We start from the raw sequence: 26298 nt of genomic DNA on the forward strand, positions 1-26298 counted from the left end.
AAAAATTCCTCACTACTCCCACTAAACGCACTCTTGCGCAGGCATTTTTCTTACCTAGTCTTCTATACGCTTCCCCCATCCTTACCAATATCCAAATTACCTCACTGCAGAAACTAGAACAAAAATACAACAAAGTTGCCAGATTTATTCTAAACCAACCACTCTCGTCGCATCACTGCCTCTCACTAAACAAACTTCAGTGGCTGGAATTTCTGCACCTTCTCCTGCAACTCCACACTACCTTTTTTATACTCAACAACCCCTCTGCCTGCCCTGCTCTTGCCTCCCATGTTAATCTCTACTCTCCCCCTGGCCTCTCCGGAATGCTGATCAGCATCTTCTCTCAGTTTATAAACCCAAAAGGAATATTGGCAAACTACTTTACAAAGACTCTGTTTCACTAAATTGGAACAAACTCCCTCTCCATATTAGATCCAACTTTTACTTTCCCTATTTTAAAAAGGAGCTTAAATCCCACGTACTAAACTTGAAATTATGCCGTTGCCTTAACCACACATAGTCTTTGTCTGTCCTACTGTATAACCTGTTGCATCTCCTAACTTTCTTTCTCTGTTAGTAACTTCTGCTTAAACTAACTTCCTAAATCCCCATCTCTACTACTATAGCCCCCTCCTTTCTCTTCCCCCTCCCATTCTCCACACTATTTACCCCCCCCCCACTTCCTATCAATGTCTGTACATTTTCTTTGAACGATTATCCTTTTGTTTTCACTCTTATATGTAGTAAATTTAGACCACTGCTATCAGTGCAACCCTTAACGTTCATAATTTTTTTTTCTCTTTATAATTAATTTCGTATTTGCATTATTTTTAATGTATGTTTATCTTTGCTTATGTGTACTGGGGCTCTTTCCCCTTGGGTCTCCACTGAAAATGCGTTACTTACTATCAGTGCAATGCAAGTAGTTAATAACCTGTTCTTTTTTACAATTATTTTGTATTGTGACTGTTATTTAAAATATTGTCACTTTATCTTTACTGGGGTTTTCCCCCACGGGTCTCCACTGAAAATGGGATTGTTTGCAAACTCAGTGGACTAATCCGGTTAACAAATGTGAAATAAATAAATAAATATTCTTACTGATTGTCCAGGGTTATTTTTGCAGCTACCTGTCATTCTGGAGGCAATAGGAGGAGTACTATGAGGGTACTGACAAAAGATATACTGAGCGAATCAACTCTTCGGCTTGCCTTCGAAACCCTGTTAAGTGCACCTCTATATTTCCCTCTTTTTTTGGTGGGGTGGGATTGCATTTTTGAAGTGCTGTTTTTAATTGGCTGTATGTTCTGTTTGCTTACAATGTCCGTAAATTGTATTACTTTGTTTTAATATCAATAATAATAATCACGGGACACTTCTCGAGTTACCATGGCCATTTATTATTTGACTTAGTAACAAAATTAACACGCCATAGTTGCTATCTCAGCGGTAACAAGAATGCTTCGGTTTGATTGAGTATGTACGTAAGCTAAACATACAAACTTGAGGTCGTGAGAAACAAATTTTGTTATCCACCACGGTGATACATAAACAACTGGGCTGTACTGACAACGTGTTAAGATTTATTTTGACTTCAAAAGCGTAAGGTCGAGATGCAGGCTTACACTTTCATCCACTAACTTTCATGAAACCAAATCAATCATAGCAGACAGTACTATAAATGCTCCTCACCTATTGGCTACACTTCATCTAAATTAAACCAAAATTAATTTCAGTCTGTCTGAATAAGGGATCGACAACATTTTATCATTCAAAAGGAGCGACATACTCCTGAAAAAATCGTAGTTTTGAATAACGAGGATCTTCTCCGTATTGTCACTTTTCATGTGTTTGCGAATAATGTGAAACAGTTATATTTTTGGTGCAGAGCAATATTAATACGTTCAATTGAGGAGTAACATTCTCATTCCCTCTTTCGTTAAAAGGAGCAGGGCCCAGGCAGCAAACAAGCCTCCATTTGAATGTGTTAACTCTGAAAAAATAGTGTGTTGGCGTTTCCAAAACATTTCAACGCAAACACTTAAAATATGTTTACAATGCAAACATTATTTTAATTAACCTGATTAGTATACTTACCGTCTCTTTATTACTGTAGTTTAGCTACTCCCCTGTTATTATTTAGAGACGGTCCCTAAGAAAGTAACGCTGTCCCTTTAAGTGTAAAGCTGCCTAAGTGTTTGCCTGCATTGTTGTTTTTTTTTAAGAAAACATTTTCTACTAGAAACAATATAAATTTATAAGTACCCTATTTATGTAATTAGAAAATAGCAGCAGTTTTATGATTTGTAGTGAAATATTTTTCTTATTTTTAAAAATCTTATACCGTTTGTTTCAAATGTAGAAACATTGGCCGAAATGGTAATATTGTTAATCAAATAACCGAACTCACTAAGTTAGTAAATAAGTCAGTCTTGTGATTATTTCACGTATGAATCTGAACTACAATCAGGCACATTATAAGGTTTAAATGGGGACCTATTTAGCCTGGGTTAGTTCGGTGCCGATTGAGGAGGGAAACTTCAGGGGGCTTTGTCCCGAGACAGGAGACGCGGATACTAAGCTGTAGTTTGCTTTTTGTGAACTATCTGAGGTAAGGTGAATCGTGGAGGAGTAGACGATGCTACAGCGCGTGGTTGTTTTCCCATAGTGGTTGTCTACAGCTAGTGTTCTTCCCGGGTTCTGTCTCGGAGGAACAGCGGTTGACGCAGCCGGGGGCTGACCCGAGATAGAACACAATGTCGGGCTGAGTGCTTCTAGCTTTGCTGTTTTGGGGTGTTGTAGTAGCGCATCGGGGGTAATACGCTCCCGTTGTGAGTTACTACTTTCAACTACAAAGTCTCATACTTTTTATATGTTTATGGTCCTTTACGGTCCCTGTGAAGGATGAGTCGTTTTTCTGTTTTGTTATTCTATAGTATAAGTAATGGGGGAGTATGTCGTGGTAGTATCACTTAAATCTGGAGCTCGGAACTGGTGACAGGTGTGTTTTCTTTTTGATACAAAAACTTAAAATGTTTCCTCCACTACAACAAACACTTTCAACTACTATATTTTGTTCTGGGGGTGGGGGGCGGTAGGGAGGTGTGTTTACCCCCTCCCCCTTTGTAGTTTACTTGCTTATTGTTTTTATCTTGCTGTAGGTACTAAGCCATTACCATTATATAGAATGAATACTGTTTAGAGTCCCTGTTGTGACTTCAGAACCCTTTCTGGTGTGATTTGGTTGAATTGTGTTTCCGGGTCAGAAGATATTTACACTTTGGGCTGCACTTGAACACTTTGTAGTGCTGTTAATTTAAATGTTAGAACTACTAACATTGGCAAAAGTGCGTCTCTAGTACATTTGTGGGATTGTTTAATGTCCTGTTTGTGGAGTACATAGTAAAGGTATGTGTGTGCTACTTGTCATTTCATTCACCAAAAACTGGATGTGGCACTGTACCTTTTATATTTGAGTGAGTGGGAATTCTGTGTTTTGCTTAGGTGTGTGTTTTTCTACCTAATGTGTGTGTTATTCTTGTGCTTTGTGGCTTTTGAAGTAGCTCTCAAGTTTTAAACTAATGTCTTTGGATGGCAAGATGGATGTTTATCTTTTTTTCCTTCCTCCCTTACTGAACAATAGTTGTAGCTATTTTCCATGGGTTTGAAGTGATCTTTTGAGACTGTGTGTATTTTGGTCTTGATGGTTTAGCTTCATGGAGGCTAAAACTTTATTTTTAAGTAGCTGAAAGAGAGTGAAGTTCTGCATGGAATTGTTTAGATGTACAGTTTTATTAGCATTGGTTATTTAGCTGTAACTATAGAATGGCGGTAACACCTCCTAAATGTATAACTAAAACATTATTTCAAACTCGTTTTGGAAGTCATGTTTGAGTATGCAGGTTTTTCTGCTTCTGTGCTTAAACTTTGTCTTTCATGTTTGAGGAAAGCTTTAATCTCGGTCTACATTGTCCTTTTTGTCTTATGTTAAGTGTTTGTCATTCCTTTTTGTTTTTTTGTGTGTGACAATACCTTGGTGCCTCCAAACAATAATCAAAACGTTTAAAACACAACAAAAGTCCCAGTATGACCAAATAAAGTTTAGTATGAGTAAATAAAGCACTCTAGCGGCTCTAACAAAGCCTATTTACCCTACAGTTGCCAGACAATTGTACAGTAAACTAATTTAATAATTACACATTTAAAACACTGCAAATATTTAAAGAGACACATTTTGCAACACTGTAAATAACACCCTTCCAACAGCAGTCTGTATTCAGACCCAGTGGAATAGAAGTACCATATTTCAAAATAGTATTTTCTTATATAACAAATCTCTTATAATCACTATTCCTCTCTCCTTGTACCTGTTCTAAAATAGTCACAGCTAAACCTACACAATCATTATTGTGATATAATTTAAAATGTTGGGCTAAAGGACTCTATTAGAAACACTTAAGGTTAGGTAAAACAATCTCTTTTTAAACCTTCTTTGTTTGCTCTATATAATAGTTGGTACAACTGCATTAATTGTATAAACCACCTGTTCTGTTGAACAATAATAATCTCAGACTTTAAATCTAATATTAATTTTTGAGTCTGTACTATATGTTGATACCCTGTACAATTACCACATGGTGTTGTCCCCTTAAATTGAACCTGCTGTAATAGCATATTATTGGGTCTTTGAAATGCAGTATAAACTAACATATCCTTTTAATTTTTTTTCTCTGTTATAAACATAACTCCTGAAATTTATTCAAAAATTTCCAATAATGCCCAATAATTTGTTTTATACTATCACTTAAATTACTATAAGTCATTACTACAAAAAGAGCACTTTCATTAATGTTGTTCTCTCTGAATGTAAATTCTGTCTGCTATATTGTTAGTACCTCCATACCTTTTCTTTATTCTTCTAACACTTTTCTCTATCACCTATCCTAATTTTTTTTCTTAAACATATCCAGTGTAACAACTTTTTTTTTTTTTTTTCAAAATTATAATCATTACATATTCTAGAAATTCTCAAATGTACCATATGGTAATGCTTCCAAATGTGTCTTTAAATATTTGGAGTGTTTTAAATGTATAATTTGTTATTTTATTGTATAATTGGTTGGCAACTGTGGGGTATGAATAGAAGGGTTTGTTAATGATGAAAGTACTCCTTGAATACTTATGTTAAGCCAAGGTGCTAGAGTGCTTTATTTATTTGTATTAAACTTTATTTGGTCATACTTGGACTTTTGTTGTGTCTTAATATCTTGGTGCCCCCACTGCTAAATGGCAAAACAAGAAAACTGGACAATTCTATGTAAATGGCAAAACAAGAAAATTGGACAGTTCTATGTTCAAAACTAATCACGTGTGTAGAAGCTTGTAATCTGTGGTGTTTGAGATGGCAGTGTTGCTGAAAAATGCTTCTTTCCCCTGATGAATAACGCGCACCTTGAGTTTTCCTAAATCAAGGTAAAAATCCTAAAACTCATGTTTGTGTTTTCTTCTATGGTGACAGTTGCCTGGCTGTTCTGCAAGATTGACTGCCTTTCTTTTAAACCAAGGAAAGTATCTTAAATCATAAGCACTTTATCATTATTAGGTGTTTTAGGAAATTCACTTGCTTCAAGAACGTGATGTAGGTCTCTGCTTTATGGGGGGTGTTGAGAGTTGGACTGACAAATGTATAAATGGCTACTATTTGGTCAAAGATTGTAGAGTGTTAATACCTTAAGTGGTGTAGGAGCTGTAGTATTGTCTTGGAGCAGGAGCATTCACCAAGGATGTTGCATATATGTGCTACCCAAGTAGAAATGCTGGAGTGCTATAATAAGTTGATAGTGGTGCTACTCTTGGTCTGGGGCAAAAGCAAGTAACTTGCTACTCGCATTTACATTTTGTGGAGGATCATGTTTTTATGTTTGTGGATTAAAATAGGTGGTGTAGGATCCATAAATGTTAAAATGGATCTGGTATTGGTTGTCTTTTTTTTTGGAAACCGTGGTTTAACTGTGGAACTGTCAGAAGAAAATTCTGGCCATTGATGCACTGCAGGAGTCGATGCAAAGAATTGCTGCACTGGTCATATGTTGGTTACAGTCTGCTTGTAGTAGCTGGTATTATGGGCAGATGGTCACAATAGTTGCATTAAAATAAAATCCAAGCTGTAGCAGGGATGACCTTATTGATAGCAAACTGCTTTAGTGTTTATGATCTGCATGAGGCAGGAATGTTTGTTTGGGTCAAGTGTGCCCCAAGATAAAATCCACTCCATTGAGTGGACACTAGTAAAAGCACTCTGTGGATTCCGGAGAACTGGCACTTTGAACCATATGAATACTGGCGTTTAGGAAGCCTTAATTTTATTTTCATTCTCTAGCTTCAAGGAGAGTTGCTCTTATCAAGCAGTAAGTATAATTCAGCGAAGCAGTCCTGGAGGTGTGAACTCCATTGCTGGATGTTGACATTTTTTTAGTCACTTAGCATCTGTGTGGGTTGCTTTGAAGGTCGATGTCCGTGACTGACAAGTCTTTAGGAATTGGTAGACATGGGAGAGGACCTGTAGATGCTTCACAGAAGACGCTCCATTTAGTATCTTATCTAATGACTTCATCAGCTTCATTTTCCACACTTTTGCATAGGAGTCTGCGTTGGCAGCTATCTCTATTTCTTGAGTAAAAACCACCTCCGTTCCACAAAGCTTTAACTTCTTGGGTGTTGACTGCTACACAAGGAAGAGTGCAGTAGCAGAGGAACTAAGGTTTATTTGGGAAGTTATGCCTTTTGGATTTTTGAGTGCAGCTGAGTGGCCCAGTATTAACATTCTTGTGCACAGTCTGTCTTCTCTATGCCTTTTGAGCTCCTCTATGGTACTTTGCTTTCCTGCAGGTCACAAAAGCATGTTGCTTGATCACTTACCCTTGTGGCATGTGTTGAGGATGAAAAGAGTCTGATAAGGACTTTTGGTATCTTGTGTGTGAGTAAGATGGATGGACTTGACTAATAAAGTGCTAAGTCACAAGATGGGTTGCCAACTGGCTCACTGACAGAACTCACACTAAAGTTGCAGCCTCCAGATTTGACTTCAAACCAGTGACAAGTGGAGTACCACAGGGATCCGTCCTGGGACCTCTCCTGTTAGTTTTGGTGTCAGAGCCATGGCCTCAAGCTCCATACCAAAAAGTGCATTGTCATCCCCTTTGGTAAAAACTCTGTACCAATGAACTACCACATAGGCGGCAGTGTACTTAACGCTGAATGTGCGATTAGACCTTGGGACCCAGGTAGACAGTCTCTTCTTTGATCACAATGCCACAGTAGTCAGGAAATCCTTCTACGTGGCACACCTCATAAAATGGTTCTCATCCAGGAAAAGAGGTCATTGTTACCCACTACTTGACACTCAGACCCATTATAGAGTGAAACACCCCTTTTGGAATGTACTTTGTGTCATTGCAGCAGCTGGAAAGGCCACAGAAGTACCTCACAAAGAGGATTACTGGCCTCTGAACAGATGCCCTACACTGACCGCCTCAAACTCGCCTACTCCAAGGTGATCTCTGCCCAGCATATAAAGCTATGTCAAACCCAGAGCTGTTGGACATGCTACAACTAAAGAAATGTTAATCCCTCCCAGCTACACGCTCTAGGGACCTAAACCTTGTCACCACAATAAACAGGACATGCTGGAGGGATAGATTCCTGTCCCAGAGACTTCCCGTACTCTGGAACAAGCTACCCATCTATGTCAAGCAAAGTTTCTCATTACCACTCTTAAAGAAAAATCTTGAGTGGATGGGAAATGCGCCTCAGGGATCACTTCTGTGGCTCTGCTCGACAGGGGCACAGGCAAATGACTTTCTTGGGTGGCAAGGCTTACTTAGGCCCTTGGGCCGATAGCCTAGTACCTACTTATGAACCTATAATATCCTATTGGTATCTTATCTGTATAGAAACGCCTTAATGTAAGCTGGAGCAAAATATCATTTAAAAGAAAATACAGTAGTATTTAAAGTAGGAGAAAATGCCTAAACACTCAAAGCTGTGACATAGGGAATTGGTTAGTTGTCCTTGTCAGAGTTTGAGTGTGTTTTTTTTCCTACTTCAGAAAACTTCAAAAGCATGCAGAAAATGTCCAAATTGTCTCTGGTTGGCTGAGTGACTGTTCCTCTCACCCCATTAATGGGGAAAGAATAGAATAATTTAGTGGGAGGTCCTGATAAGTGAAAAAGATGCATGCATCAAGCTTCAGCTGTGGTTTCTTATAAAATCTCTCGCTCAGGTACTGGAGTTTTTTCCTGTTCAGGGTGCTGCATGTGGGTTTAGTTTATTGACATTCGGTTATTGAATGAGTGGACTTGATTGACTGGGTAGGTGTGAGGGTTCATGGGCCTTTGTAAGCCTAGCCATGTAATCTAAACTAGTTGTGTCAGTCTCATGGTATTTGTTAGAGGTATGTTGGTGACTACTTCCTGCATGGGCAGGAAGGGGCCCAGCAGCTTCTAGTTGACTTCAGGATGTAGGTTCAAAATGGGCAGGCTTGGCAAGAAAGAATTTTGATCTAGCATTTTAGGAGCCAGAACCATCTTTACCAAAGTTTTAATCTTGTAGCTAACTAGTAGTTGCAATGCTTAACAATTTCTCTTACTGTCGTGTTTAATCAGCAAGTCTGAGGTGGATAACCACATCCAGGTATGGAAGAATTGGACCAGTTTGCTGGAGGTAGATATACTGTTAATGATTTGCAAGCAAAAGTGTTTAGAAGTCTTCATTTTAAAATTTGAAAAATGAATCTGAAGTAGTCCTAAACCCAGCAGCTGGCTTGAGTCTGCATCCACTGGGCCAAGGCTGTATCGTCTGCATAGAGATCAGACTGACAAATTCTCCTCCATCCATATCACTCTGTCCCATACACGTATTCATTGGTATCCAAGCTGAATAGTAATGGGGACACTTAACACTCCTGCTGTCGCTTAATCAAATGATTTGGCCTCCCAGTTCAGTACATACTTCAACTGTGCGACTTCAGATCCAAGTCTCTCATATTCCACTACCCCACAGCCTTTCTATAAACCAACACTCCACTGCAGCTTTCTCCCTGGAGTCTGTCTCCACCTCCACCCTAAACAAATAAAATAAAATTGCTACTGCTGCCCCAGGTAATTTACTAGGAAGATACATTTAAAAAGAAAGCAGATGCCATGACCTACCAAGTTTCTGGTATGTTCACAACCATCTTACCTCTCATCCTTACAAAGATGCTACTTCCACAGATTATAACTGTATCTCCATATTCAAAATTATTTCAAGGAATGTTTCCAAACATAACTACTTTCCTTAATTTTGGACAATTTGTTGTCGCCTGTGCAGCATGGCTTCTGCCCTAATCATAGCACTACTGTCTTTTCCTTATCTTCATTTATCTCTGCAGTCGTCTTTCACCTGCTGGAGACTTTTGATCTAGTTTCACACAAATAACTGCAAACAAAATTGTCCTCCCTGGGTCTTGATACACCCGTACTCTGCTACCTGTCCTGCATGCAATGGACAAATGCCCAAATAACATCTCCCCTGTTCACCATGGTAGTCCCTGGGCTCTATTCTTAAGCCTGCTTTTATTCAACATATTTGGGAATGATCTCCATTCAGCGGTCAAAAAAAAAACTGATATGTAGTGGGATGTCCCCACTCTGGGCCAGTAATCAAGGAGCCTGAATCCTCCCCACTTGCACGAGAGGTGTTCACTTGGAACAAATATGGATACGCCCAGTATTTCCAGATGCAGCTGTCTGCATTCAGCACACTTTCCCTTGACACATGGGGAATCTACACAGTCCAGTGTCTGGTTTTCTGTCTGTTCCTCCAGGTCCCCAGTAAGACTCCCCACTGGCACAGCTAAAGAGTTGAGATCTCAGCAGAGTGTCCAAGCAAAGTTCTCCAGCGCACAGTCTGTGAAACCAGTGCTCCAGACAGCTGACACACCTGGGGAAGGCTGGCATAAATTTACTAGCTATGCCCTGTTCTGCCCAGACTGTAAGGTAGTTGTACCACTACCTAGACGCTCCAAAGCCAGCTACTGTAAGGCTTTTGCAAAGATACCCAATTATACTGAGTGAAATTTAATATCAATACAAGTGGTAGTTTGACCACGAGCAAGGCTTTCAGGAGTGGCCGGAGGTCTCACCAGATAAGTACAGGTATACTGCAAGATTAAAAGACTAGCCACAGTGAGGTTTGAATACACTTGTAATAAAAGAACATGAAAAAGTTACTTAACAGTAACCACTAGAGTTTCAATAATGGGAAGTGATGACACTAATACAGAAAAACAGTACTTAATCTTACTGTCTCTCTTTCTGACCTAAAGAATTGATATTCCCTGGTCACTTACTAGAGCAAGGCAAGATTTAAGTAGGTGAGGAGTCGTCCTCTGTTAGGTTCCAAAAACAGACTGCTCTGAGACTTCTGTCTTGCCTAGTACTAAAATCTTGGTGCTGGATTACAGAATATCATATACATCTGACTTCTGGTTCCCATGCTATCCCTCCTTGGCTAGAAGCTGTCCGGATTTAGCACGTGTCCGTAATACACACACACACACAGAGCCTTACTAAGATCTGCTGCAGCTCCTGGAAGTCGTACAACTATTTCAAACTTTCACCCTTCCAGACTAGCAATTGGTTTACCCCAAAAGACCATGCAAAGCTTCCTAGTCTCTGGATGTGTTGAACTGTAAGATGCGATCTTTATGGCCCATTTCAAAACTGTTTTCAGTTGGGTGGATTAGGATTAACCTCTTCTCTTCTAGTATCCTGTTTAAAACGTGTACATTTTAAACAGTTACAGTAATGCGTGCACATTTCTTCTTTTGTCCATTAGGACACACTGTAGAGATGCTTGTGCTAAGTTTGATATTCAGATAATCTAGTATTCTTTACTACATTCCACCTAGCTGTGCTGGCTTGTTTTACATATCCACTGCCCTACTTTGGTATAGCTGGCAGTACCTGACATTGTTGCATGCAGGATGGCTCACTGATTATTTATTTTTTGTTGCTGGAAATGGCTACACACTGCAGCAGCAAATGCAGGATTCTTTTACCAGTATTGAAGCCTTGCTGTCTTATGGAAACCTACACTTGGCTGTGAGGTGTAGTAATTGATGATCACTTGAAATCCAACATTTTAAAAATGTTTTTAAAATGTTCATCCAAAAATTTGGTAAGATCTAAAGGATACAAGCATTACCAAACTGATAATGCTAGAAAATACATTGCTTCAATTTTCCTTTTTCCAGCTATCCTGTGTGCTGCTCCAATTCCCATTGGCGTAGATTGTCTGAAGTTTTAATGTTGAGCAATGCTAAAACAAAACAATTTTAGTGTGCTGTAATGTGACTGTACAAATTTCTACATTGTGTAGCACTAAAACTACTGGAGTCCAAATGTGAGGCTGTTCTAGCAACTACTTGACACACAACCTGAAACATGCCCTACTTGACACACAACCTGAAACATGCCCTAGCCTAACTCCTCCAACACTATTAGCTAAACAGATCTCATTGCTTAGACTTTTTAAAATTATTTTATTTTAAATACTTAAATTGTACAACTCTGACTCTCTTCTCCTTAATCTCTCAAATATGAACTCCATCTCCTTGTTCTTGAATACCAGAGGTGAAATCTTTCAAGTCTTAAACACCTGGCTGTGTTTTCTACTGCATTCTTGGCTAGACATATATTGTAGTAGTCCAGCCACACAATGCAGTCTAAGAGCACTGTACTAATACTCACACAATGCAGTCTTAAGGGCACTATACTTGCATGTCCACAATGTGTGTCTTGTCATCCTTTCTTCTAAACTACTTACTTTCCTTACCACTTCCATTCTTATTATACCCTCATTCCCATTCAACATCTCCTGGCTCACTACCCTGCTTTTTCTCTTCCCTTTGTCATTCTGTCCCATTGCATTCCTTATGTATTTTCCTTTATCCAGCCATTTCATACACTGGCATCTTGCAACCACTCTTCATAACAAATGTACACAATCTTACTCTCCCTTTCTTTAACAACTTAGTATTTCAACCTCTACCACACCCCATGCATGATCCAGCCACTGTGCGTCTCCAACTTGTCTTCACCTTTCTGCTTCTGCATGCCACACAGTATAATTGTCACTTCCAGAGCAGTGGTGGTTTCTTTGCAAAGTTTTTTTATTTATTTTTTTTAATGCGTGAATGGGCATACCTTCGTTGAAGGTTGTGCGTCAGGGCTGGCAACTCTGCACGTAAAAATCTACTGCCAATCATTAGCAGACCGGAGTTCTGCCGTGGTGACCCCTAACCGGGAAAAGCCAAACGATACAACAACTGTACTGTACTGTTTTTATTTATGCGTTACAAAAAACTAATTACTGTTTAACTGTTTGTAATCTTTATGCGTTACAAAAAACTAATTACTGTTTAACTGTTTGTAATCTTCTGCTTAAAGTTAGTCTTTGTAATTTTACTTTTTTTCCCCCCTGTTGTATTTTCCATGCCTCTGAAAGTTTTTTTTTTTTTTTTTTTTTTTTTTAATGCCCAGATGGACTATCCCAGTAAATGTGCATATATAGGTAATACAAGTGCAACCCCCCCAAGTGTGGTGATTTAGGCCTGGCCTAATCAACAGTTAGCACCTGTCTTGAGAATGGAAGTAAAATTCTTGAACTGCATAGTCCTGGGCTAGTGCTTGAGATCCCAGTACCAAAGTCGCAGTAGGCCACTCTGTTTAAATGCTTGAGTTGTTTGTTGTGTTTTTTTTTTTTTTTTCTTCTAATTAATGCTACAACTTTATAATCACAGCTGAGAATATTTTTTGGTGTTGCAAGTGAAAAATGGGGGTGGAAATAAGATGAATGGAGCCAGTAATTGGCTCTTTCACCAGTAAGTATTTTAGGTATATAACGATACTGTGCAAATGATCATGAGGACTGTGAAGATGCTTGGCCATGCACACCTTTTATGTAGACACTTAAGTTTGCCTCTTTTTTTTCCATGCCTTGGTATAAAAAAAAAAAATTGATGTGGAAACTGTTTGGCCTTGGGCTTTTCCTGGATTTAATGCACTGATAGTAGCTTCAAGGTCTCTTGTTACGAGAACCAATGTTTTTGTTTCATGTTGCTGTGAAATATGTAGTCTTTTCAAGAAAGGTCATAATGACCAAGGGATCACTTTCATTTAAGGAAGTAATCCTGCCTGCTTGCTTGCTGAGTAGATTAAATTTTAGTTTCCCATCCTGTCTACTCTCAACCCTGTCTTGTAGATAATGAAGACATTTAAGTCCCCAACATGCACCCTTAAATAACTTGGCCTTTCTCTCCAGTAAGATGGTGGTATGTACAGCCTTGCTGACAGCGTCTAAAATGATTGGCTGCAAACTTAAGTTACAATCCAGCATCTCAAGGTCCTGTTTTCTGTTGTATGTTAGTTAACAGCTAGTTCAAATAGTCCAGGAAAGGCGTGGTGGGTGCACTGCTAGAAGTGTTGCTGATTCTCTCTGGTATGAGATATTCAGGCAGCACTTTAAATACCACACAGCTGTTAGTGTAGTCCACCACCATAAATTTTCCAGAAGATCACATCACTTTAATTTTACTATGGAAAAACTAGTTGAAATTTTGAGGTATTAAACAATGGAACAGAAGTGCTTGCCACTGCCTTATATGGTGGCTTGGAAGCTAAACTGTGACATATATACAAGACTATGTAAAGTGTGCCTCCTACAGGAAACTAAGGATCTCCTGGGAATTGTGGACAACCACTTGGAGACCCTAGGATGTGTGTTCGTCTCCCCATGGCAGAGGTTTGAAGCCCTGATGGTAACCCAGACTGTCCTGGTTTGATTAGTGCCACAGGTACTGGGTGGAGCAGCGTGAGGATGGGGAGTGTCTTGTCAGCTCAACCTTTCTAGTGGGAATGGAGGTGGTTCTGGCTCTCTTCTTGGGGTAACACCTAGAGGGATCATTGGGTTAGAGGACCTCAAACCAGCAGAGTAGTTGTTGCCCAAGAATCGGCACATGTGTAGAAGCAAGCATGCTCCCCATTAGAAAACTGTGGTAGCGCAGCTCAAATGAGTCTCATGCATATTAAGGGCTGTAAGGGGACTTCAGAGTTTCTCATTTGTTGTAACACGTGGCTCTTCTCTCCTTGGGAGCAAATTGGGTGATTTAAGGCCTTTTACCAGGGAATAGATGGGCTTGTAAGGCTTTTTCCCTGGCTGGAATGTCTGGCTGTGGGTGTGACCCCCCCCCAAGAGAAATGAGCAAATCAGTTTGGTGAGGGAAGGGGAGTCATTGGGCAAGACCTGGCGGGCATAGGGCAACTGAATCACTTTTTATCTAAAAGACCCTTGGTCTGAAAACCTAGTAAAGATATCTTGCCTTTCTACCAGAATGAGCCTATATTGATGTTTTTTCATTAATATTTTTATATTACTAAAACCTCTTCTCTCCCCCCCCCCCCACCTTGTTACAGTCCATTAATGTGGGTCATATCCTTAAATTACCCATCATCCACCCAAAACAAATTTTGGCCTGTGGACCAAAAAACAGATGCACAGAAACCTGCTGATGTTGTTTTTTAGGATGCATGTGTGTGTTTTTTTTTTTTTTTTTTTTTGTTTTACTAGTAATTCTAAAGCCAGCACTAGCCATCATAATTCTACCAGACTGTCAAACATTTGCTTTTCAAGGTCCCAGTTACTACAGTCCCTTAGAGCTGGTGCTTACTATGCCAGGTATGTGTATTTCGGCCTTTGCTGGAACTCTATGTCCAGCTTGCAGTCCTCAGCAAATGTGGTCAACCACACTTCTGAGATAATTGGACTAGAATCTAAATGAGGGCCTAGCTCTGATCCTAGTGGTACCCCATTTTTTCCAGTTTTACAGTGGAAAGGATGCTAGCATCTTTCACTAGTACCAGCATATGGGGGGTAGTGTCAAGGTACTTAATGTGTGGTGAGTGTCCATAGCCTTTAGCTTGCTGGGTTTAGGAGACGCTACCTGTCCTTCACTGAAACTGATTGGGGGTTAGAGCAGTTAAGTTTGTCTGCAGAAATGAGTTCTGCTGTATGTTATGTGACTTTGAATGTAATGCTGGTGATTCTGATTGGCTTGTAATTGCCCAAACCTGTAATGCAGCCTGATATGTTTGGTCCTGTGAAAGTTTATTTATTTTTTTTGGTATGGATTTAAGTACTTATTTCAGAAGACTACATTTTCATGGATACTGTGGGCAATAAATGTGGGTAGGTAGGATAATGTTGACACTAAATTTTCGTGAGGATTGATTGTCTAAATTCCTGGTTAGGAAATTAAGGAATAACATCCAAAATACAGGGATCCAGCACATATTCCAAACCTACCTTAAATTTGGTATCTATAACAACCGTAAGGCCATACTCTGCTTTAAATTTTCAAATGTGCTCTTATCCTTGAGGTCCTTGCTGCCATGTCTGTGTGCCCTTAGGATAAGGGGCTGGAGATCTCTTACTCTAATGGTCTTTGTTTAGAGGAGAGTGGGCTTCCATCTTCAGCAGTCCTCCATGCTTTTTGCGTGTAAAATTCCAGTGGCAGACATCGCTCTAGCAAATGTTTCTGTGCATAATAGCTGGCCTGATACTAATGGGTACAAAGTGTTTTTAATTTGTAGTTTCATTTGTGCAGAAAACAAATGGACTAATTTATGAGATGCGATAACCTACCCGTTACTCAAATGGATTTGTAAACAACAAATGCAAACCACACAAGTCTAAGTAAAGAGTAGATTGACCAAACTTTACAGTACATTTGTTGTGTTTACATTACTAGCTGTACAATAAACACAGGATTTATTAAGCTTTCATAGCTCTTGGTGAAGATTTAATTGTTCATCAAGTATGCATTTTCAGTTTCCTTTCATTAATTCACCTCTAACATCTAGGATTTCTCTTGTCTTGTGTTTCCTTGTAGGTTTCTTTGCTGCTAGCATAATTTAATGCAGTTGATACACTCATGCACAAGTATGCCTTCTAAATCCACTTTTAGAAATTCCTCTTGGGAGAGGGAAATTCCATGTTCCAAAATCTTGTAATATTTTACCTCCTTCCAGCCCCATTCTTTAGCAAGAGTTTCCTTTTTAGTTCTGTAATCCTCGTGCTGCATTAACTTCTAGGTCTAGTGTTTTCACCACCCATCCCTTTTGGCAGCAGTGTCTTATCCCACTTTTTTCTTTTGTTACCCCCCCCCCCCCAAAATCTCTGGTTTCTGCTATATTGTTTTGGTATACAAAAATATGCCTTTCCTACACAGAGAATCGGAGGGACTAGAAACCTCTTCATTGCCTGTCTTGCTCTCCTCATCCATATAACATTTTTTTCCCTTATTGTACCCAGTATTGTTTGCATAGTTTTCCTGTCCTGTCCGGCTGCTTGTTGCAGATCATGTGTTAAGTGTTCTATTTTTCTTGTGTCCCTGTAGAAATGGGTAACTCTGTACCAGGTCAGAAGATGACATGTCTCTTCTAGAAGACTGCTTTATCTACATCATATGTCTGACTAAATTTCTTTCCAGTGGTCCTTATATGGGAAATAGGATGTGAGAAAGTGGGTATTCCTGATGAGTACCCCCAGCTGTTCATGAGATTTCTCTCTAGATTTTATATTTGCTTTAGTGTGGTTGTTTGCATTCTTCAGTCAAATGCTTTTTCTGCATCGAGGTTTAGTAACCATTATGCCTCAAGGCATCTTTTTTTGGGTCAATGGTGTCCAGTTGATATCCAATGTCTATATTTTTATGCACCCACATTTAGTAAAGATATATTGTCAAAGACTTTTTTTAGTCTGATATTAAAATGGGTCTGTAATGTCGTCTTTATTGGTTCATAGGAAAGTACTAGGCTACTTGCCTTGCAGGCCATATTAAGCCTAGTCACTTTCACTTTTGGCACTTGAATTAACTTTTATCTGGTGTTTGGCTTTGCCATCCCATGTTCAGTAACTATTTTATCCCTAGTAAGAATAACTGGGATCATAGCATAGAGAACGTGAGGGAACCTGTGCTTGGGATAAAACATTTAAGAGCTGCCTCTTTCCATTAGTAGTAGAGGGGGCAGAAATTCCGTTTCCCATCCATTCTTAAATATGGAGAGAGGTATGAGCTTTATTTTATGTGAATGGGGAATACAAGATTCTTTAGGAATCTTAACACTGCTTTCCTCTAGATGAGTTTTGCACCTTTACTTTTATGAATAGTAACTATTTATTTTCTTCCATATTTTGATATTTCTGTTCCCTTTAATCCAGTCTTCCAAATTTCTATTGGTTTTTCCATACGTCTTTCACTAGAAAAAGATTTTCATTATAATACAGTAATAAAGTGCTGGTTTCCATACCTCTCAACTGTCCAGATTTTTGCTGCATATCCATATTTTCCTCAATTTCAGTCTGTTCCTCAAACTTTAGTTTTCTGGCAAATCACTGGGATGATCTGTGGAATTAAATCAGTAAGTGAGATACATTTGAGTTTCAGACTTCATATCCTCTAGAAAATGTATTTTAACACACCCTGTTCTACCTACTAGATATTTAAAATCTGTCCCTGTTTTGCACCCCCCCCCCCCATTATGTCAGGCTTTATCCAAATTTCTTGGGCGAAGAGACTCCTTATTTCTGAAGCACAAGTCTTGTGCTGACATTCTTAGGTTAACTAGACTACTTTTTTTTTTTTTTTTTATAAAACCATCCCTTTCTCTCCATAATCAGGTTTAGCTTTATACAAATGAAAGTACTTGTATCATTCGCTTAAAGCAGCTCTGTTGCACATTATTTGAGCAACTCAAACTCTCTACCAGGTCGAACAAGTCACATTCTATATTTTCTAGAAGTTCATTAGCTTGCTCTTATCTTTATTGTAGATCTCGTTTCATACACCTGTTGCATTTCATTTAATAGTTTCTCTGCTTCCTCATTAACCAACTACACTGTAAAGTAGCTTTCTAACTTGGCTTCTACTAAAGAACTTTTGAAAAGTCTAGCTTAACTGTCTCGACAACTGAAATCCCACTCCATCTGTGCACGGTCAGCCCAACTTTTATCCAGTTGTTTTCTTATCTCCTAGGTCTAAGCCTGCTCCTTTTTGTAATTCCACCTCCATTATTTGAAATAGTCTGGGTATTCTCTATCTCTAAGTGATCCAGAACCACATTCTAATTTTCGGTAACCTTCATCTCTTATGTAACAGTGTTCCCCTGACACGGGCAATTTCCCCTCAGTTTTCTAAACCCTTGTACTACACCAAATTGAAGAGGTACGGCTATGAAAATGTATCTCAATGCAAAATTCTCCACTGATTGGGTGCAAGGATATGTTTACTAATTTTGATTTCCCCAGCCTAGAGAGTACAGTATAACTTACTAATGGGCACATATGCATTATAGTACCTGTAGTGATGTCTATTGTAAAACTTTTGGAAGAAACTAAAGTTTTGCTTTACTTGCAAGTGTTTTAGTTTTTTAACTTTGTGGAATGTTTAACAATTGTCCCAGACTGTCAGGAACTATGGCAGTATTGTCTCCATTTCTCATCTTGTGACCCCCCCCCCCCCCCCCCAAAACACAAACTTTTTGTAGGGATTCTTTCTGCAATTACCCGAGTTTCATTACTGTGTGTTGGATTTGTGTAGAAGTACCTTTTGCCATCAGCAGTTTGTGGGAGGTTGGCTCTTCTCTCCAATTCCTCTATTGCTTGCAAAGGGCCCATTTAACTTTTTTTTTAATACCAATAGATAAACTTTTGAGTTATCTTTTAAAATGCACCATCTGTTTGCAATTATGAGGGCATTCCTCCTCCTTGTTTCTGAGAAGTAATTGTCTGCAGCGACCCTTGTCTGTGATCTTCAAGATTATGCTCATTTCCTTAAAGTAGCAGGGACTATTCCTTTGTATAGAGGGAGTGCTGTCAACATGTTTTGCTAACTACGTTTATGGATGTGTTCAAGTTGCAGGAGAGCCTCAAGTTTGACCTTTCTAGCATTTGGCAGTATCGCCACGAGTTTGCTGTGTGGGAATGCACAATAAGGGGACTTGACACTGAGGCAGCAAATGCTTTATACCCATTACCATGGTCTCTGCATAATGGCCAAAGACCTCCCTCACTCCAGTAATGGTTGGAGGGGAGAGGAGACTTTTTTTTGTGTAGCAGACCCTGATGATTTATGGATCAAGTATTCAGTGATGCAATGTTAAGTTAGATGGTAATTAGTCTAATAGTACTTTGTGTGAGACTGAGTTGGGTTTGCTAATAATGATTTATTGGTGATTTGCATATTGGCTGCTAATGCTAGTCTCGCCACAGCTGCACACAGCTAGGAATGACCCTTGGCACATGTTTGCTGAAGCAGACTGATCACGCTGATTCCTGAGCTGTAGCATCTGTCCCAGATGGTGCTGTTCAATTTGTTTTGTGTGCTCAGAGGATGTATCCTAAAGGTTGGCAATATGTTTTATAAGAAAACTATCCTGCTGGCTGGTATCGTTTGATCCTGGAGTTTTATACTGTTGCAGTGTGCTTATTAGTAGGGCTGTCCGTAAAAGTACAAATCATTTTCATAGCACAAATGCTGGGCAGATTACTCATGGGGCGGCGCAATGAGAGTAAAGGCAGAGATGTTGGCATATCAGTGGTGTAAACCAGAGTGTTTACTTCTATCTGTAGCACCTTTTATTCTAAAAGATGTTTATGGAGACAGAATCATATTATTTTTTTTTTTTTTATTATAATGGGTCTGGAGGTTGGCTGTCATCTCTAGCTTCTCTGATGTTGCTAGACGCTGACCAGGTTGAGGAGTCATAACCTGCTGTAGTAAATCTAATTGTTTAGAGGTCTGGGGAGGTTGGTATAATTGTTATGGTGTTTTAGACACAAGGTGCCAGGTTTGATTTTCACTTGAGGTAATTGGCTAGGGTTAAAATGACCTACAATGGCAGTTAACCTAGTAACAATCTATGAATCTAGAAGAGAATAAATGGGGTAAGGATGTCATCCTTTCACAGAAATACCATGACACACTGTTAGGGCTTTCTGACTATAGCTGAGACATGGTGGTCTGTACTTCACTGACTGTGTGGGTTCCCAGGTATTTAATGGGATCTGTTAAGAGGAACACTTGCAATATGATGGAAAAGGTTGGGGTCAGTTAACACTACCTAGCTGATGGTCTGCAAACTTGGCACTTGTGGACGTTTTGTTTCTCTGAGAAGTAAATGTTAAACAGGATGTAGATTGAGGCACCCATTAATGCCCCTCTGGCTACAGGAGATGCCTCTTGGACTACATAAGGTGAGGCCATATGTCAGTTGGCTGGCCAGCAGATGGTTCAAAAGTTAATTGGAAAAATTGCTTCTGTGAAGAATGTTAGGACAAGGCCAGGTTAGTGTATACTGGCTGACTCATCTAAAGCTTCTATGGCCTTGTCAGAAACTGACCAAGTTGAGGAGTCCTAACCTGTTGTAGCAAATCTAATTGATTAGAGGTCTGGGGGTAACCTGTATTTGGCTATCAAGTCATACGTTTACAGATGTTGCCTATATTTTTAGTTGGGTCTGTTTTGTAGCTGCTCTTGTAGAGGGGAATAACTGCTGCTTTTTTCAGTTTCAGGTATGTAGCATGTAGAGCTACTTACAGGATTCGTTATGAAGTGTCTGGTACTTGCAGCCAGCCTGGAATACTGTCAGGACCCATGGACCACTTAATTTTGTAAAACTGAAGATAATTGATACGGGTGATAATGGATAGGTAGTGCAGTCATCTGGTGGAAATGGTGTGTAAAAGGTGAAAATAGTTGTGTTTGTTTAATGAGACTAGTCTGGGCTGTTGCTGCCTGTTCTAGGCTTGGGGAGATATCCACAAGCAAGTTAAACTACGTAAAGGTGTTTTACAAATGTCTTTTTAAAGACAAATTTTGTACAGTAATCTAAAACAGTACAGAAGTTTGTACACTAGTTTCTAACTACAAAAGTGTCAAAAGATGTTGGATGTATGTATGAGTAGTTTTAGGAGGTTAATCCTGAGAAGGAGTCTATTGATAGTGTGTAAAGAGAAATTTACACCTCCTGCATGACATAACATTTGTCTGTCACTCAGCCATGTGTCCTCTACTAGCAGCAGGATTTTGGTTGGGTTAACTGACTTTCAGTTCAGTATGGTACACGAGCAAGTCAATTTGCTGGCTAGCTTTTCAGTTGTCAGGATAGTTTAGGGTAGCAGTCTTATTGAATTCTTCCTCTTTACCTAAAGAGGATAGCTAGTCTCCATGATGGTGTTTTGTAATAGCAGTGATCCCAAATAAGAACTTTGTCTGGGTGGGCCATACTTTAGGGTACTTAAGGCTGGACTTGTCTTACTTGGAATGTAATGCAAGTGTGTTGAAATGGGTTAGTCTGTGCATGTAATGCTAGGAAGTCTTCATTTGTTCAGTGCAGTACAGTGGTGGATTCTAGTATTTACATTTTGCTAATTTGTTATAGCTTGTTTGGATATTTGTTAGGATTGAAGGCACGTACAGAGGGCTGGGCAGTACAAAGTAACAAGCATCCTGGGAGGATTTTGCTTAGTATAATAAGTCTTAGTTTGACTTTGAGTGTGATTTTTAACATGGCTAAACTTCTAATTTGGTTTGAATTGTGAGTCTTCAGCTGTGTTTTTCCCTAATGTGTACGTTTCCCCTAATGTCACAGCCAGGAGTGCTTTGTTTGAGTCCTTCCTAAAGAATGTTGTGATACAGTAGAACATCTTGCAACGTACCCTATGTGAGTTTTATAAAACTGCTCAATTACCTGAAGAGATTGGTTACACATATATTGCCTTCATTGGACTTGAAGCTGCAACAGCAGTACATTGCTCAAAAGTTGAGCAACCTTATTTGGAAGAGAGGAAAGAGAAGAACATTTTTTTAAGTATTTGAGATTAGTTTTTACAGTATTGTATTGCATAAGTGGTTCTTCTGTTCACTTGCTGACCGGCAGGTATAAATACAGTACTAGTAAACTTTTTAATAAAGTTTGTCTTAAAAAGTTGTTGGATAGGGCATGTTTGCAAACATTCCTTTTTAACTAATTTTATTAGCCTGACGAGCCTATTCTGCAAAGCCATGGAACATATCATCATGGAACTCCTAAACAAAGACATTGGTAACCTCCAAACTCTGGATCCCACCCAGTTCGGGTTTGTGAAAGGCAGATCATGCCTCCTGAACCTGATCGACTTCTTTGAGGCAGTCACCAAAGCTGTAGATGAGGGTAAAGTGGTTCACACAGCCTATCTTGACCTCGCCAAGGCTTTCGACACCATCCCCCATTCTGGAATTATAGCTAAACTCAAACTAGGCATAAATCCCTACGTCACAAGATGGGTTGCGAACTGGCTCAATGACAGAATCCACACTAAAAGTTGCAGACTCCAAATCTGACCTCAAACCAGTGACAAGTGGAGTACCACAGGGTTCCGTCCTGGGACCGCTCCTGTTTGGTATCTACTTCTCTGAAGTACAGGCTAACACAGAAGGCCTCTGGCTAACTAAGTTCGCAGATGACTGCAAACTAGGAGCCATAGTAAAGTCCCCAAATGATGTGAACATCCTACAGAAGGGCCTCTCTGAGACAGATGCCTGGTGTCCGAGCCATGGCCTCAAGCTCAATGCCAAAACGTGCAGTGTCATCCCCTTTGGTAAAAACTCTGTACCCACGAACTACTACATAGGCAGCAATCTTAACACCAAATGCGTGATAAGAGACCTTGGGACTCAGGTGGACAGTAGTCTCTCCTTTGATAGTCACATCGCCACAGTAGTCAGGAAGTCCTTCTACGTGGCACACCTCATCATAAAAGGGTTCTCGTCCAGAAAAGAGGTAATCGTTACCCTCTACTCCTCACCCATTATAGAGTACAATGCCCCTTTTGGAATGTACCTCACAAGACATCTGCAGCAGCTGGAAAGGCCACAGAAGTACCTCACAGAGGATTACTAGACTCAAACAAATGTCCTACACTGACTGCCTCAAACTCCAGCTTTACTCTGTAGCATATCGCCTACTCAGAGGTGCTCTCTGCCTAACATATAAAGCTATGTCAAACCCAGAGCTGTTGGACATGCTACACCTAAAGAAATCCAAATCCCTCCGAGCTACACGCTGTAGGGACATAAACCTTGTCACCACAATAAACAGGACATGCGGGAAGGATAGATTCCTATCCCAGAGACTTCCCATACTCTGAACAGGCTACCCATCTATGTCGAGCAAAGTTCTTCATTAACACTCTTCAAGAAAAAAGTGGATGGGAAATAGGAAATGCACCCCGGGAATCACTTTGGGGTGTCTGCTCGTCAGTGGCACAGGAAAATAATTTTCTTGGGTGGCGTAAGCAAGGGAACCTTGTTGGCTAGGCTTGCATAGGCCCTTGGGCCGATAGCCTCGTACCTACCTATGATCTAGTTAATTAAGATGAGCAGCTGAGAAACTGTTCAAGTATTTAGCTACAATAGCCAAGTTTTAAAACTGCTGTTTGACTGCTTTTTTTAATTTTTTGTTTTATTTTTTTTTGGGGGGGGGGGGTTCTACCAACTGTTGTGTAGCAGTGTTTGCGGTTCACTGTATAAAAGCAGGCACCTAGAACTGTAATTGTCCATATATAAAACTTCCTTTGCTATTTTCTTAAGTATTCCTTTGGAAGCAGTGATCAACAGACCATGCTACTTTGCCAGGGATGGTTTGCACTTGTCCACGCTAGGCTTTTGGTATTGGCCAAAACTTTATCCACCCTGTAGTGCGTTTGGGTAATGCCATTCTGGTCTTGCATGGAAGTTACTAGGTTGGAAGATTAACTGAAGGCGATAACTGCTCAGTGCTAGGAGTCTTAACAAGAAGTTACACTTCTGGAAGCAGTCATTTTCTTGGAGAATGACCTCTCTTCGCGGTAAACATTGTCATTTAGGACTACACAAATGCAGCCTGAAAAATTCTGAGCATCCACTCAGAGTGCATAGGAAGCAAAGATAACAAGAATAGTATTGCAGTTCAAATTTAAAAAAGATGGTCAATAAAAGACACACAGGATCAATAAACCAATAGTAAAAACACACAAGCCCCCCCCCCGCCAGGCAGTCCTAAGAATACTGTACATAGCATGATTGAAGTAGGATTGCATATGTGAAGATTGTCCTCCTTGATTAAATCAGACAAACAGCAGTCAGTTGCACCTTAAGAAAATATTGCTATATCAAAGAATAAAACAAAAATGACCATTTTCTACTGCTACATATTGTGAATGGTTACCAACTAATCAGTGGTTGGTATCCGTTTGCAAGTCTCTACAGTGTTTGGTAGAAGCTGTTTTAAGTATGTGGTGGTCCTGCAGTATGTACTCCAGTATCTCTTGCCCAAAGATGGTTGTTTAAAGCAGCCGTGTGTAGGGTGAGAGGAGGCGCACATTCTTTTGGATGCACATTTAATGCTTCTTGCTGTGAAAAGATCCTGGATTGATGGTATGCTGGTGCCCATGATTCCTTTTTTGTTTTGCAACTCTTGCCAGTCTGTAGCTTTTTTCATACTCTTACCACTCTTTGTAGCTTCATTCTTTCTGCTGTTGTACTTTTCCCAAACCAAACTGTGAAGCTACTAGTGAGTGCTGTCAGCTACTCCTCTGTAGAATGTGGTGAAAACGCTAGGTAGGGGCTTTTTGAGCCTTCTAAGAAAGTGGAGATTTGTGTGCTGCTTTGACTGTTCAGTGCTCACAGTCTGAGAGATCCTCAGACATGTGCACCCCAAAATCTTTGTAGATTTGACCCTTTCCACCTCTTCACCATTTATCATGAGTGTGTTGTGTTGACCTTTTCCTGAAGTCTAACTTTCCTTTTATTGACATTGACTGACTGGTGTGCCAAGAACAACCTTGTCCTTAATCGATGAGTAGAATTTGTTTCTGTAGGCTGTTTTGTCCTCCTCTTTGAGGCACACAACTGTAGAATCTACAAAATACAGCAACCACCACATTGTTTGCAGAACAGTCAGTGAAGATGGTGAACAGAGGGCTTGGCACACAACCCAGAGGAACACCACTGTTGAGTATTACATCCTAGGTGTTGCCTGCATGTGTTATCTGGTCTGTTTGTCAAGAAGTAGAGTATCCAGTTGAATGTGAGCTTGCTGACTCCAAGATGTACAAGCTTGGCAGTAAGCTGCATTGGGATGTGGTTTAAAGCTGCAGAAGGCACCTCGGCAGTACAAGTCTGTAATGCCTTCTGCACATTCAGACCAGCTACTGCACAGGAAGGGAGAAAAGGTGGTGGTGTAGTAGTCTGCATGCAAAAAAGTAAGCGTACCTCCAAAACTAGTTACAGTATGACAAGCTTGAGTTATTCCACTTACCTTGGTAAAGTCCAATACCATGTTGCTAGCTGTAAATTCTTGTCTGACCCAGGATAACAGTACCACTTGGAGTGAACTTTGAGTGACTGCAGTACATTAAACACCATATTCATGGGTGATTTCACCATCCTGTCATAAACTGATACACAACTGCTAACAAGCAGGCTCAAAGATTCCTGAACTTTTTGGTGCAAACACTCTGAAAGAGCTAGTCTGCCCACCTACTAGAGTTGCAGATGTCCCGGATGTTGTACTCTAAAATGAGGGGGGAATGTTGCTCCCTGCTTTGGGTAACGTTCTCACTGGTCAAATCAGATCACAAAGTAGTAACCCTTGAAATATAAAGGCTGAACTCCCAGCAAAACCCCAGAACACGCAAGAACTTTTCTAGGACTTGTGTCTTCCGGCTTTTCCCGGTTAGGGGTCGCCACAGCAGAACTCCAGTCTGCTAATGATTGGTAGTTGGAGTCCGCTAATGATTGGTAGTTGATTTTTGCGTGCCGAGTTACCAGCCCTGACTCACAACCTTCAACAAAGGTACGCCCATTCACACATGTCTCCACGCAGAAGACGCTGTAGCTGAGAATCGAACCAGACAACGCTACTGCAGCACCACCACCTAAGTTCTAACTACTCCTATTAAGCGTAGGCATAGCTAAATTACATGCCTATCAAAATTCAGAGAACATCATGGATTATGCAGAAGTATTTAAGGAAATCCTGTACAAGCATGTAAAGAACTGCATAAAATGGCTCTAAACTGAAATAGACCCCCAGTATAAAATGAAAAGAAAATCCTGCCCAAGAGACACTTCCCATCAGTCTCCACAAGCATTTCTGGGGACTAATAAAGTCCACC

General features: G+C 40.0%; 1 protein-coding gene across 2 annotated transcripts in view; it reads left to right on the plus strand.

The window, feature by feature from the left end:
* Positions 1–2482: 2482 nt before the first annotated feature.
* The window catches only part of UBE2I (ubiquitin conjugating enzyme E2 I), a 1019527-nt gene continuing 995711 nt past the window's right edge, over positions 2483–26298 (plus strand). For both annotated transcript variants that reach the window (XM_044089535.1, XM_044089536.1), the window contains exon 1: positions 2483–2611. The gene's annotated coding sequence lies outside the window, so the exon portion shown is untranslated. The remainder of the gene's footprint in view (positions 2612–26298) is intronic.

Source organism: Protopterus annectens, chromosome 12.part0 (genome assembly GCF_019279795.1).
Source record: "Protopterus annectens isolate FY-2018-M chromosome 12.part0, PAN1.0, whole genome shotgun sequence".
In the NCBI taxonomy this organism is placed as follows: Eukaryota; Metazoa; Chordata; order Ceratodontiformes; family Protopteridae; genus Protopterus; species Protopterus annectens.